This window comes from Podarcis bocagei (assembly GCF_964188305.1).
Source record: "Podarcis bocagei genome assembly, chromosome: 3".
NCBI classification, from domain to species: Eukaryota; Metazoa; Chordata; class Lepidosauria; order Squamata; family Lacertidae; genus Podarcis; species Podarcis bocagei.
In genome coordinates this window covers 13,779,541-13,795,259 of record NC_138127.1, presented here as the reverse complement: position 1 = coordinate 13,795,259, position 15,719 = coordinate 13,779,541, and the positions used below count along the sequence as shown (strand labels likewise).

Sequence of the window (15,719 nt, the reverse complement as noted above, 5' to 3'; positions counted from 1 at the left end):
TCAACCCAAAAAACAGTGGCAATTTGTTGTCGACAAAGGACAGCTGGACATATAAAGGGCCCCATTACCTTCAGTAGCTTAGGGCCTCATCAAACCTAAATCCGGCCCTGCGTGTGATATATACATCAGTGGTGTTACAATGCCCAAATGCAGAATCTGGAATGAGCCATTTCTGACATAGAAGTCTAGATAAGCAAAACAAACAAACAAACAAAACCCCAGTGTATTCCCATCACCATAGCTGAGAGAACAAATTTACCGAATAAAGATTTTGTAAGTGAAATGGAATGCAGAGTATGGAATCCTGCTTTGCTATTGGATAGCCCTTCTGGAGCACGTATGGTCAGCCCTGAGATCAGGATAAGGGTCAGATCCAGGCCATTGCTCAATTAAAGCCTTTCAGCCTGCTTGTCAGGGCGCCTGGATTTTCTTCTAAAACAATTTCAGACTGTAAGGATTACCATTTTTAGAGATTAGCTGGACTATCTTTTTCATGTGTCAATTAAATGGGGGAAGGAGTAAGGGAAATCCTTCGTTCAGCTCTCTGCCCCTGGCCCCACTCATTCATGTTGAAGAATGCAGAAGAATGCTGCTATTTTAATGTGTGAATGGTTGGGGGGGGGGAGGCTAAAGACCTCTATTGAGTAAAGAATTTGCTTCTTGATATATACGGGTACTGTACCCAGCTCCCTAGCTTTTCAGTTCCAGTCTTTTGAAACCGACATGAGAGGAGATTCCATCATGGTACAAGTCATGTACATTGGTTTCCTGAGGTGCTTCCAGACTGTTGCTATTTGAGAGCTTGGAGATTCAATCAAAATTAGATTGTGCAATTAAAATTGATTTGGTGCTTGGGAGCAACAAAGCCACTCCCGCCCCAACTCACTTTTTGTGATTAGGAAGGCAAAGGACCTTCTTGGTGGTGGCGCCCGTCCTGTGGAATGCCCTCCCATCAGATGTCGAGGAAATAAACAACTACAGTGGTACCTCGGGTTAAGTATTTAATTCGTTCCGGAGGTCCGTTCTTAACCTGAAACTGTTCTTAACCTGAAGCACCACTTTAGCTAATGGGTCCTCCTGCTGCTGCTGCACTGCCAGAGCACGGTTTCTGTTCTCAACCTGAAGCAAAGTTCTTAATCCGAGGTAATATTTCTGATATTTCTGCGGAGTCTGTAACCTGAAGCATATGTAACCTGAAGCGTATGTAACCCGAGGTACCACTGTATCTGACTTTTAGAAGACATCTGAAGGCAGCCCTTTTAGGGAAGTTTTTAATGGTTGCTGTTTTATCATGTTTTTAATATTCTGTTGGGAGCCATCCAGAGTGGCTGGGGGAACCCAGCCAGATGGGTGGAATAATAATAATAATAATAATAATAATAATAATAATAATAATAATAATAATAAATAAATAAATAAATAAATAAAAATAAAATTGCACTTGGAAGTGTAGGGTAATACTTGATACAACATTGTATAATTCCCCCAGTGCAAACAAATAAAAAGGATTGCTCAATAAATAGCCAACACTGTCTAACCTCTGTGCAAACTTTGTGCAAACAAATCAGGACGAATGCTCAGCAAACTTGATTGTTTGCTGCTGAAGGCATACACACAATGCACACACCTAATGCCACCTTGGAAGGCCTATGCATTCATTTGCTGCTGGAAGAGCAGGGAAATGGGGACTTAGAGTTGTATCTAACACTGCGTTTTCACTTGGGCTGCAGACTTCAGTTTGCACAACAACAACAAAAATCCCTCTTCTCTTCTCTCCTGCTGTTCCCAACACTTCCTCCAAATTTATTCCAGATGGTTGGGGGACCCTCCAGAGCAGATTTTGGGGAAGCACAAGGAAAGGAAGGGGTACCGCCATTGGGATAAAACCCTTAGCATTTAGGTTTTAGATAGTAAGAAGGTGAATATTAGTTAGCCTGGCCAAGTCCATCATGAAGCCTGCCCTACGCTCCTGTACTGCTCTGGGCTCTTGTGGAATGATGAGTGGTATGTGAATTTAATACCAGTAGCAATAATAAATACAGTGGTACCTCAGGTTAAGTACTTAATTCGTTCTGGAGGTCTGTTCTTAACCTGAAACTGTTCTTAACCTGAAGCAACACTTTAGCTAATGGGGCCTCTTGCTGCCGCCGCGCCGCCGGAGCACAATTTCTGTTCTCATCCTGAAGCAAAGTTCTTAACCCGAGGTACTATTTCTGGGTTAGCGGAGTCTGTAACCTGAAGCGTATGTAACCCGAGGTACCACTTTACACGTTCTTGCCCATTGATTTGTGTGTGAGGAATGCTCCTAAACTATCAGCAGTTGGGTGGGCAAATGCTTGCTGCCAAAGCAGGTAGAAATTTCTCAGGAGCCTAGCAACTATCTATTGCGTTACACAATACAGAAAAGGGTTGGATAGGGTCAGTAGATTGGTATCTCTCTCCCCCCCCCCCACTTCTCTTACACACCTTGCAGGTAAAACCTGTTTAATAGGACCAAGGAAATGGAAAGATACAGGGTCAAATACCAGCATTTAAAGGCATCAAGGCCAAAGCAGGTATCTCAGCTAGCTGCAGATCGCAAACTCTCTGCATGTGATATTTTGAAATACGGCCACTTTTGTTCAAAATAGTTACCTTATCAGTAAAATAATATGTTTGTTTCTCTCTCTCTCTTCTTAGGTAACTCAAAGGGGTGGAGTGGAGGCCCAACCTCACATGTCTGAGAGTAGGCAGAGCTACAAAATACAAGTTTACATATTTAATTCAGCATTCCTTTTTCTTTTCCTGTTTTTCTTTTTAAGAAAAGAAACCTGACATGGATGCAAAATCGAGGTCTGAATTCCCCAGTGAGAATAATGAGAGGGAATGCTGGGAGAGAAGAATGCAATTGTATTAGGCTCCATCACAATGGGAGGTAAGCCCCGACCATTTATAAAAGGTAAATGCTGGCAGAACACAGGGGTTCTGGAGCACCACACTGCAGGTGTGATTTATGAGTCTAGGGACCGGCTATAAATCAACCCCTTTTGTTTTAAATGGTACTGTTTTGACGCAGTAGATCAATTTACATGCAGGGGGAAAGATGGAAAGGGGGGGGGGAGAGCACAGTACATTCAACCCAGAGAACATTAGCGAATCATATTTACAATCAGCGGCAAATTTTCACAGCATGTATTCTGTTGAAGCACGGTGTAATGAGTGCTTCGACAATTTCGGGATTGACCTCTACCAGTCCAATCCCATGCATGCTTACTCAAAAGTAAACCCTACTGAGTTCCATGTGGCTTACTCCAAAGGAAATGCATATCGAACTGCAGCTGTAATGAAATTCTGCAGATTTCAAAATGGCCTCCCTTCTGGAATCTGCAGGGCAGTTTACGTACTTGGTAGAATCACGGGATAAATATTTTTCCTGTGCCATTTTGGATTGTAGGTCAGGGATTGCATGTTTGAACTAAAACAAAAGACTACAGTGGTACCTTGGATGAAGTACTTAATTAGTTCCGGAGGTCCATTCTTAACCTGAAGCACCACTTTAGCTAATGGGGCCTCCTGCTGCCGCCGCGCCTCCGAAGCACGATTTCTGTTCTCATCCTGAAGCAAAGTTCTTAACCCAAGGTACTATTTCTGGGTTAGCGGAGTCTGTAACCTGAAGCGTCTGTAACCCGAGGTACCACTGTATTTGTAGAGCTAAAACTATCATGTGTGAGAGAAGGCTTTAGACCAGTCTTATCCCCAAAATGATTTTTTTAATGTACATGTCAGGGTTATTTTCCCCATTGGGGAGCATTCAAAGCCAGATTCAGAGATGCAAAGTCTCACGCTCACCATCGAATTGTACCAAATATATTAATTTGTGATGAAAAGGTCTAGAGATCCATGATGTGTTGCCCCATAGCATGTCAGGAGAATTCATCAATTTCAGTTTCTCTCAGTTTCTAGTTTTTCTAATTGTATGCTCAGTTCTCCACTTTTCTACATGTGAGTTTTTAAAAATAAAAATGTCCTCATGTACACTCATTAGTATTTTAGAGCAAATTTATCCCAATATATACATTTTCCATGCAATTTGGACCAATATGCATTTTTTTTGCAAAGCAATTTTCCCCGATACAATGCATTTCTGTATGTCATTTTCACTAACAAGTGCATTTTATGCACAATTTCCCCTCTAGTATATGCATTTTTGTACAGATAGCTACGTTGGAGAACCGCATTGCAAAACTTGGAAAAGCGCAAATTGTGAAGGATGGCTCTTTTGGTTCAGAAAATGTGAATTAGGCAGGTCTGTATTTAAATGCAAATGGAACCCCATTTCTCACTGATCCCTCTTTTCCCTCCTCAAATCAATGATGCACTTGGTCTCTTTTTGGCTCAGAGCACAGAACCAAATGTTTTGTCTCTGTTATCTTGATTTGCCCACCTAGCTGAGTCAGTAGGCTTTGTGATTTATTTGCATCAATTTTTTTTTTTGGGGGGGGGGAGAATCACAAAGTTTTGCCGCGACATGCATCACAGGGCCACTGCATGTTTCACTAGGACAACAGGAGAGCTCTAGATAATCCCCGTGCCATATTGTCATTTTCTATAAAAGATGCACTGAATTCTCAGCAGAGGTGGCCTTCCTGTGTGGTTGGTTGGCTCAGTTAAAGGGTGTGCTGGTAGGAGCCTGCTTAGCCAAAAGTTGCAAGCTGTGAATTTCCTAAAAAAACAACCACCACCAACCAAACTCAAACCCCCACATACTGCTAGTTGATGTTGTGATTTCTTTTAGGGTGTCTCTGCACAATTATTAGTATTCTTTTTTATTCGAGTCCTGAAAATGCCATAGATGTGAATGCACAAACCAGGCTATCAAAGCTCCATCAGGTTTGGAGGAAAATACAGAAGCAGATAGAACAAGGTCACAGCATCTTAGCTGACAGGCTAAGAAGGGCTCTCTGGCTCAGACCTTGAAGAGCCACTGCTGGCTAGAGCACACCAGCCTCCCCCTGCCTTGTACATTGCTAGTGGTTGGGGACGAAGAAAGTTGGTGATAGGCAGAGATGCCAGCTTTTCCAGACGACTGAAGGGGCCCGACGTCCTGGTGTTATGTGTGCAACGTCATACAATACCCTGAGGTCGCACAATGTCCTGACATTGCACACATGAGGTTGTGAGGACCTAGGGGGAGGAGCTGAATGTCCTCTGAATATTAAGGGGGTTTGCCCCCCTAAAAAAATTGGGGGGCCCAAAGTGCCTTGGCCCCCAGGAACCAGCACCTATGGAACAGGGGTCAGTAAGCTTTTTCAGCAGGGGGCCAGTGCACTGTCCTTCACAGCTTGTGGGAGGCTGGACTATATTTTGAAAAAATATTAACTGAATGAATTCCTATGGCCCACAAATAACCCAGAGATGCATTTTAAATAAAAGCACACATTCTACTCATGTAAAAAATACCAGGCAGGCCCCACAAATACCCCAGACATGCATTTTAAATAAAAGGACACATTCTACTCATGTAAAAACACGCTGATTCCCGGACCGTACGTGGGCTGGATTTAGAAGGCAATTGGGCCAGCTCCGGCTCCTGGGCTTACCCATGGCCTATGGTGACAGGCCATTTGGAGTAGTGTTGGGGGTAAGCAAGGGTAGCTGCCCCAGGCTTCACACACGTACAAGGCTATCTTCCAAGGCAGTGGGTGGTCAGCGCAGATATAGATCCAGGAGCTGGATTTAATTTCAGTGCTCTGGGTTAATCCCAGACTCCACTGATTGGACTGCTGTCTTGAGCAGTCAGATCTTATTGACCTGTTGCTTGATCTACAGATTGGTTGAGTAACAAAATGTACAAAGTTAAGACCTACCAACCCTACCCTGTAAATTTTGCTCAATGTATTTGTGTACAGTATATACCAATCAAAAACAGCTTCTGAACCAAATGAGGAAATACAAATGTTTTAGCATAACAAGAACCTCCTGCCTGTTAGGAGAGGGGCAGATTACCCCCAACCTCTATCCACTTTCTTCAAGCCATTCATAATTTTATAAGTTTCTATCATTTCACCTCATATTTGCCTCTTCTCTAAACTCAAAAGTCCAAAGCGCTGCAACCATTCTTCATCGGGGAGTCACGCCATCCCTTCTGGTTGCCCTTTTCTGAAGCTTTTCCCACTCTACAATATCCGTTTTGAAGTAAGGCGTCCAGAACGGTACACAGTATTCCGTAGATTTGTATAAGGGCATTATGATATTGGCAGTTTTGTTTTTCAATTCCCGACCTAATAATGTCTAGCATGCGATTTGTCTTTTTCACAGCTGCCGTCCACTGGGTCGACGTCTCCATTAAGCTGTTTGCTATGACCCCAAGGTCTTGTTCATGATCAGTCAACGCCAGTTGAGTGTATATGTGAAATTAAGATTTTTGTTGTTGTTGCCCCAACATCACTTTACACTTGTTTACATTGAATTGCATTTGCCACTGTTCTGCTCATTCACTCAGTTTGGCGGGGTCCTTTAAGAGCTCTTCACAATCCCTTTTTGTTCTAACCACCATGAACAAGCAAACCTGGCAACCTCGCTGTCTACCCCAAGTCCAGATCATTTATGAACAAGCTCAAAAGCACAGACCCCAATACCGATCCTTAGGGGTCTTTTTAATGACAGAAGAGAGTGCCACTTAACATCCTAATGCAAGTAACACTTTCAGTTGCCAAATACATTTTGACCATACGGTCTTCCTCAGTGGCACATATTGATAGGTAAATTACATCCGTATGGTCGAAATGTATTTGGCAATCGGAAGTGTTGTTTATATGCATTAGGCTGTTAAGATACACAATTATATGTAGCTGAGAGTAAAACTTGCCGTTTCTGAAGATCCTGGATTTTTATTTATTTTATTGTATTTTACTGATTTATGAATTTGTGTACCGCCCTTCACCCATCTCAGGGTGGTTCACAACATAAAAATACGACCTTAGAAACACAAAATGCATAATAAAAAATAAGAACAAAGCAAACCAATTGAAATATATTTGGAGTCGAGAGTGAATTTCATGCTCTTTATCCAGCTCATAGTGGTGAGGAGGAATGGAAGTTCCCCCAGAATGTCTGCTTTGTATACATTATTTACACAATGGGCCCCACGTGATTGGCTAATTCCGGGATTCTCCTGTAGGTTGCAGATTCACTTCCACCTGGAGCTGGATTGGGTGGCTCCTGTAGACCAATCAGACTGCTGCATTCTGAATCCTATTGCTCTAGGACCAATCAGGCTGCTGCATTCTGAATCCTATTGCTCTAGGACCAATCAGACTGTTGCATTCTGAATCCTATTGTTCTAGGACCAATCAGACTCTGCATTTTGGATCCTATTCAACTCAGTACATAACACCAATAATCCCACAACACTTTTAAAAGGGTATTGGATGTTAATCAGCCAAAGGCCTGGTTGAAGAGGAATGTTTTCGCCTGGCACCTAAAGTTGTATAATGAAGGCACCAGATGAACTTCCCTGGGGAGAGCATTCCACAAACAGGGAACCACCACAGAAAAGACCCGTTCTTGTGTTGCCACCTTCTGGACCCCTCGTGGATGAGGCACACGGAGAAGGGCCTCAGATGATGATCTCACAGGTCCCCCACCTCTGCTGAGGGGAAATGGTGCTGAGAGCCTAAAGCTTAGCAGCAAGTGATCTGACCATGACCAGGGGCTGATCCCCCACTTTCAGATCACGCTGCTCCCACCCAGTATCCTTAGTTTTTGACTGTCTTAAAAGGTCCCACTGGGTTCAATGATGCTTAGTTCTAGATACATGACTGCAGTCTTAGATGGTATTCCAAAAAAAAGTCTCTCTGTGTGTGTGTGTGTGTGTTTGTTTGTGTGTTTGTTCATGCTTAAATAAATCCAGACTTTTCTTAGCAACTTAGTAATGTTATTGCACATATACTTTAGTTCACCAACAAGAAGGGGTAAATGTCCTCTGACATGTTGTAGGCACTTTTAAGATACTGGACTTGGAACATACTAAACACTCCAATTCAAAAATTTGATTGCCAAGAATTGAGAAGCATCAAAAATGCTGCAGTCGAAGCATACGCTGGAACACAGTCCAATATATTGAAATAGTTGATCTCTCCACGATGCTACTTGCTCACAAATAGTCCAGTTGGTGGTAAGATGTGTACTTGCTTCATACAGCCAAAAGTAAGGGGAAAATCCATCTGCTTGTATTTGAAATCAGCTCTCTAACCTGCTGTTGGTCAAACCCCACCCAGATGGTGCTACTCAGACGTATGCGCTCAAAAGATAATCTACGTTAAAGTTGTGGGTGTCTATTTTTATTTTTCATCTTGGTTAAATACCATGCAGCCAACGTACCCAACCTGCTCTACTCAGAAATCGTGACCAAAAAAAGAAAGGAAGAAAGAGAGATTAACTGGGAGTGGTGGAAACCATGCCTTTCTGCAGCTAAACATATACATTGGTACCTCGGGTTAAGAACTTAATTCCTTCTGGAGGTCTGTTCTTAACCTGAAACTGTTCTTAATCTGAAGCAACACTTTAGCTCTTTAGCTAATGGGGCCTCCCGCTGCCACTGCACCATTTCTGTTCACATCCTGAAGCAAAGTTCTTAACCCAAGGTACTATTTCTGGGTTAGCGGAGTCTGTAACCTGAAGCGTATGTAACCTGAGGTACCACTGTACTATACGGTGAGAGCAGGGGGGTGGAATCTGTAGCCCTCCAGACTCCCATCGGTTTTGCAGATGGGTTGTAGCTCAGCGGTAGCACATTTGCCTTGTATTCAGGTCTTAGGTTCAATTTCTGGCGTTTCCATGTAGGGCCGGGAGAGACTCCTGCCTGGAACCCGGGAGAGTGTAGACAATACTGGATTAAATGGACCAGCAGCCTCACTTGGTATAAGGCAACTTCCTGGCCCCAGCCAGCCGTGCCAATGGGAAGGGACTAGGGGCCAAGGTCCCTTCGGTTCCCTGAATAAAATATTTGAGGGGACTGGGCCCCCCAAGTTGATGGGCATTGCCATTCAAATGGTGTGCATGCACTGCATCATGTGATCAATTATGCAGGGCAGGGCTTACCTAGCCCCCCCCCATTTTTTTTATTCAAGTTGGCACCCCTGGGAAGGCTTAATGAAAGTTGTGGTCTGGGTAGGGATGGCATATTCCCCAAAGTGAAAATCCAGACAAAGTTGTTGAGCTGGCAGCCACAGGTTTCCTCATCCTTGAAGGAGAGGATTCGAGCATCTCCCTGCCCTGAGAACAATGAGGAAAAATGCTCACGACGAAAAATGATAAAACTATTTATCAACGTTTGATCAATAAAATGCTAAGTAAAATCAATAGGTTTAAGCAATGACAAAAAAGCTTTAAAATTCATTCTGTGCTCACTTATCGGGGAATAACAGTACAACCTTTTAAAGGTAAGTACTAGTTTATATATGTTTACTCAGAAGTCAGTCCTGTTTTAGTCAATCTAGCTCACTCCCAGGTAAGTGTGCATTGCAACCTGTCACATTGGCAGGACTTCCCTCCAAGTAAAAGATTCATCACACTGGCCTGCAGATGGACAAATATTGCACCCAGAGCGAAGTAAATAAACTTCATTGCACATAGCCAAAGGCGTTTGCAAAAAAAAGAAGTATGTTCATACATACATAGTGGGGGAGGTGATTTTTTTCATGCAATCCAGGGCAGGCTGACGCAGATATGTGCCATCTAAATTATGAATTAAGCACGGGCCTTGATACTACACATAAATTATTGGCATGATTACACTGAAAGCCTTTGCAAGAACACACTGATATTTAAAAAGCAAAAGTCAAATCTCTCCCCCCCTCCCCTTCCTCCTGTAGTTTATGGTGCCAAAATGCTGCCACTAACTTGTACCGTTTACCTTTAAGAGAAGAGGTTTCTGCAGCGGGCATTTAGCTAGATCTGTACACCTACATGCTGCAGATGGTTTAGTTTTATAAGAGATGAAACTGCATTTGGTGGAACTGATTAAATATAAAAACACCACCATCTGCCATTTATTCTAATATAAAATGGTTTGGGCAGATGCTGACATCTTTCTAGATGATTGATTCATCTCTGACAAGTGAAGATTCTCAGAGGACTCCAGCTGCCCACTGCTGACACAATACCCGTTTTACAAGACGGAACGCCAATCAGAGCTGTTTGATTTGGATGGAGCAGGTGAATGAAGGGCACTTTAATAAACCAGCAGTGTCTGGGCTGCTCTCTCTCTCTGTGCGTTTCCCCCCCTCCTTCACTCCTGGCCCACATTTCACTGGGACGCTGTTTTACACAAATAGTACTAAAGCACAGCTATCCCAGCACAGCGATTATGGCAAAAAGAGCCAAGTTTTGGCACAGGCTGCTCCACTTTCCTCCTCTGCGTGGAAAATCGTCAGATTCCTTCTACATAGGCAGATCGCTTTTAACGTTACATTTCAAAAAAAAATTGGGTGAGTGTTAAGTTTACATCAGGTTTCTGTTTAAAAAGCCTGCCTCGTTATTTATTAAGTATGACACTGGTGGCTTTGTAATAACTTGAGTAACAGATGTAGGCATTCTTTGTTTTAATAAGATCTGGATGCTCTTGACTGCTGCTTGATGCATGGGCCTCAGCACTGCACACTTGTATTCTCCACCCCTGTCATTCAGCCGGGACACTGAGATCCAGCACCGAGGGCCTTCTGGCTGTTCCCTCACTGTGAGAAGTGAAGCTACAGGGAACCAGGCAGAGGGCCTTCTCGGTAGTGGCACCCACCCTGTGGAACGCCCTCCCATCAGATGTCAAGGAGATGAGCAACTCTATAGCCTTCGGAAGACATCTGAAGGCAGTCCTGTATAGGGAAGCCTTTTAAGGTTTCATGTTTTACAGTGGTACCTTGGGTTACAGATGCTTCAGGTTACAGATGCTTCAGGTTACAGATCTGCTAACCCAGAAATAGTACCTCAGGTTAAGAACTTTGCTTCAGGATGAGAACAGAAATCATGTGGCGGTGGCGCGGCGGCAGCAGCAGCAGCAGGAGGCCCCATTAGCTAAAGTGGTACCTCAGGTTAAGAACAGTTTCAGGTTAAGAACGGACCTCCAGAACAAATTAAGTTCTTAACCCGAGGTACCACTGTATTATGTTCTTATATATGCTGGAAGCTACCCAGAGTGGCGGGGACAACCTAGTCAGATGGATGGGATACAAATTTATCATCATCATCATCATCATCATCATCATCATCATCATCATCATCATGATGTTTCTTGAGTTATTAACAGAGCCCTAGAAAAACTCACCCCAATTCTCTCACTATTTATTAATTTTATCCAGCTATATCCAGCCTTTGCTTTGAGGATCTCAAGGTACATGCCCCCCTTTTATTCTCACCACAACCCTGTCAAGGTGGGTAAAGGAAAGAGATAGTGACTGGGCCCATATCACCAGAGAGCAGGGATGGGGAAGAAATTGGATTCAGTTTGCATTCCAAGGCAAACTTGCCTTATTTCCTCTTTTTTGAAACAAGACATAAACCAAAACAGACATCCTTCAGAATTTGCAGTTCTCCAAATTCTGCAATGCAGATCTCCAGACAAGTAATATGTAAAAAATAAATAAAAGCATATATGCTCGGGTGAAATGTGTGTAAAAAATGTAAATATTTGGAGAAAAATTGCAAAAACATGGGTATTAGGCAAAATTGCATTTGTGCATATTTGGAGAAAGTCACGCTAACATGCTGATGGATTCTTATGCAGACGGTCTTTTTAAAAAAAGAGAAGAAGCTGCAAATTGATGTGGAAGTGTAGAAAACCGAACTTAAGATTTGAAAGAAAAACCAAAGTGACAAGATTTGCACAACGCTACCAGAGAGCTTTATGGCTAAGTGGGAACTGGAAGCTAGCTCTTGCCAGTCCTAACCCAACACTAATGTGGTGTGATGGGTTATTCTCATTTAATCCAGAAGTTTGCGTTGATGGTGAATATACAAACAATTAAAGGGTGATATTGCTGTCAGTACCTTGCATTGAAGCGAAGTTCGCGCAATCAGCTTTTACAGACAAAATCTTACCATGGGATGATCATGAAATTAATTTTTACATACTTTTTATTTTCACAGAATCATAGAGTCGTAGAACTGTAGAGTTGGAAGGATTTGTTCCTGCAGACGTAGTGGAGCAAAAAACAACAACAACTTCTCAAAACACACTTGACACTTTTTAAAGGAGTCCTTTCACACTTCACAACATGGGAATGTGGCGCAAATTATTTTTTATTTTCTTTATTAAATGTCTATACTGCCCTTCATCCAAGGATCACAGGGCGGTTCATAATATACCGTATTTTTTGCTCTATAAGACTCACTTTTTCCCTCCTAAAAAGTAAGGGGAAATGTGTGTGCGTCTTATGGAGCGAATGCAGGCTGCGCAGCTCTCCCAGAAATCAGAACAGCAAGAGGGATTCTGCTTTCACTGCGCAGCGATCCCTCTTGCTGTTCTGGCTTCTGAGAATCATAATATTTTTTTTCTCTTGTATTCCTCCTCCAAAAACTAGGTGCGTCTTGTGGTCTGGTGCATCTTATAGAGTGAAAAATACGGTAAAATGAATCAGCTGAACCAATCTGGTTCCTGCCTGTGTGTTTGCACTGCCTCATGCCTTGTCCTCATGGTAAGCAGCAACAATTCACCCGCCAGGAGGTTAGGTAAGTGTCTCCGTCCCACCATCCTCTCTGCTGCTAGCTGTGGTGTCATCCCAGAAATTCTGTTGCTTGTTACACTGTAGTATTTTTGACACGGCTGGTGGTACCTGAAATGTTTTGCTGTAGATGAGTTCCCCAAATCAACCATGAATGCAAAAAGAACCGCAGTGCCGTAAAACAAACGGCAAGAGCCATACTAAGAAATTGCATTTTCCTGCAGCAGTGCCACTGTAAATTCTTTTATCAGTTCCCCTGTTAATTAGAATTGCTATGTGTTGTCTAACAATAGAAGATTTCATTATGCCTTCTTCAGTAATTATATATTTTAACTATAAAGTATAGCCTATAAATATCAGACAAAAACAAGCACCACCACCTTCTTTGCGTACAGTTAAGGTTGTAAATAGACATCCCTTTAGAACAAAACTACACGGTGTGAAAAACTGAAGCCAGCTACCAGCTTTGGATACTGAGGTGAAATTTAAAAGTTATCCTTACTACATTGTGATGTGCTGGTATAGGAAATGAGCTGTAATGTTGGTTGACACATGTTTTGTTTGCCCTAGGTGAGTCTTCTGTAATGTACTTTCCTTCCCTGTTGTAAGTGACTTTCTTTAGAAAACCCCCTGGGATAGATACCACATCAACAATAGTTAACAATAAAATGGAAGTCAAGACTTCTGTTTCTGCAGAGCAGAGGTATGGTCCAGATATTGTTGGACTCCAACTCCCATCAGCCTCAGTCTGCATGGCCATTGGTCATGGACAGAGGCAATGGTAATTGTTGTCCAACGACATCCAGAGGGTTCCATATTGGTTACCCTGGCCGTAGTGTCTGCCCTTTACAAATATGGCCACTCTGTTCTGGCAGAGTCCCTCTGTGCCAGTACCTTGACTGAAACCACAGAGAAGAAGAAAGCTAGACTTGTCTCCACATTACCAGCAGTGGAGGAAGCCGCTCAGGCGCCTGGGGCGGCACGCCCAGGGGCAGGGCGAGCCACCTATAGGGCCGGGGCCTCTTTCCACTCAGCCGGCCTCCTTCCACTCAGTCGCCCTACAGCTGGGGGGAGAGAAGGCAGTGGGCAGACAGTTTGGGCAGCGTGGAGCCTGTGAGCACCCAAGCCACTGCGTCTCTCCCAGGAGAGATGCGTGGCTCGGGTGCTCTGCAGGCCCTGTGGTGAGTGCTGCCTGGCATTTTGTCACCCCCCTCAGTGGTGACACCCGGGGCGGACCGCAGCCACCACACCCCTTCCTCCGCCCCTGCACTTTACTGGCCATCTGTGTGCTGCGTATTCTGTTCTGGTGGAGAAATATATTTCTCCTGAACATAGGTGCCAACTCCCTGGGGTTCTGGGTGCCTGAGCAGCCACAAAATTCCCCATGAAGGGGCTGGGCACCCACAAATTTCGGTGCCAGGGCCATCCATGGTGTGTGGCACCCACAGCCCCAGGCACTCACGGTTGCAGGGCCAAGCTGGCACTCCTGCTCCTGAAAGTTTCTCCTCATAAACTTAAGGTAAATATTGCAATTACTATGTGAGCAAGATGGCAAACTGAGCGATCATGAAATTACTGGGCTTGATTCCAGAGGTGAAAAGCAAGAGAATGTCACCTGCACATGATATACAATGCCAATGAGAAAAGACATCACATGAGAACTCCCTACATCATGAGGTGAGTGTAATGTTAACGCTAAGCCTGAGAGAATACCGATACCAGGTCTAGGCCAAAGCCTTGTAGAAACATAATTTGTGGGTTTGGATTAGGTTCACAATAGTGCCGTAAAGTGGGCCTTGTGACTGGAAGAAGTCTCCTAGATAGGAACATTGGAAGCTGCCATAGACTGGACCACTGGTCCATTTAGTTCAGCATTGTCTACTGTGACTCTTAGCAGTTTTCCAAGATTTCAGATGGGGAGTCCCTCCTAGCTCTGTTTTGGAGATGCCTGAGATTGACCTTCTGCATGCAAAGCAGGTGCTATTTCACTGGGCTGCAGCCTTAAAGACAGGCAACCACTGTGACCACTACAATTTGAGGTGCTATAGTTGTTTCCTGCTCCATTTCCTGTTCCATTTGTCCGCTCAGCAGGTGGGGAAAGAACTGGAGGATGTGCAACAGTTTTGCATTTTCATACGCGCGCGCACACACACACACACACAATTTTTTATTAAATTTTCTGTTTCACACTTTAGAATATTCATTTAGACAACCTTAAAATGTCAGTGACTTTCCTCCTCTCTTTCCATGGTTCATTTTGCATATCATATATCCCTGCATGTTTTACATAAGCTAAACCATTCCGTATTCCATTATTACAACCAACAAAACTTGTTTACACTGTTGAATTTATCTCAAGCCTGCCAAAGTTTCCAAATGTACACAATCTGCCCCCCCATATATTCAATAAACATTTTCCAATTCCAATCTTCTTTAAATGTATGTTCTTCTTGTTCTCTTATTCTATATGTTAGGTCCGCAAGCTGCGCATATTCCATCAGTTTAAGTTGCCATTCTTCTTTAGTTGGGACCTCACTTGTTTTCCATTTTTAGACTAACAAAACATGGACCGCAGTGGTGGCATACATAAATAACCTTTTTTGACACCTGGGAATTTCCAACGAAAAGGACTCTGGTTTCAACAGCTTTGCACTTTCTCATTGCTTTGAGCTAATGAAGGCAAACCATCTCTGAACTGATATTTGATGGTCTTCCTAACTAATCAGGATAATTCTTGTTCTGTTTCACAGCCATTTTAATCTATTTTGACTAGATGGAGGGCCTTCATGAGATGGTCCATAGGATGTCTGAATATTAGATTTCCACTTTCCGGAACTTCCTCTTCTCCCCCTATAGAATGGTATATTAATGGTACATTTTGTGTATGCATCTCAGAAAGTATCTGTTAAGCTGGTTGAGATACAAAATAGAATACATGTTTGAAATACAAAATACAAATACACACAGTGTTTGGTTGAGTTATAGACTTATTTCAATACTTTCTTTTAAAAGAAATGATTAGCT

General features: G+C 43.2%; 1 long non-coding RNA gene across 1 annotated transcript in view; it reads left to right on the top strand.

The window, feature by feature from the left end:
* The window catches only part of LOC308584482, a 56,750-nt gene extending 44,415 nt beyond the window's left edge, over positions 1-12,335 (top strand). The window contains exons 10-11 of the long non-coding RNA XR_014006818.1: positions 2,802-2,914; positions 12,121-12,335. This is a non-coding gene — a long non-coding RNA (uncharacterized lncRNA). The remainder of the gene's footprint in view (positions 1-2,801; positions 2,915-12,120) is intronic.
* The last annotated feature ends 3,384 nt before the right edge of the window (positions 12,336-15,719 follow it).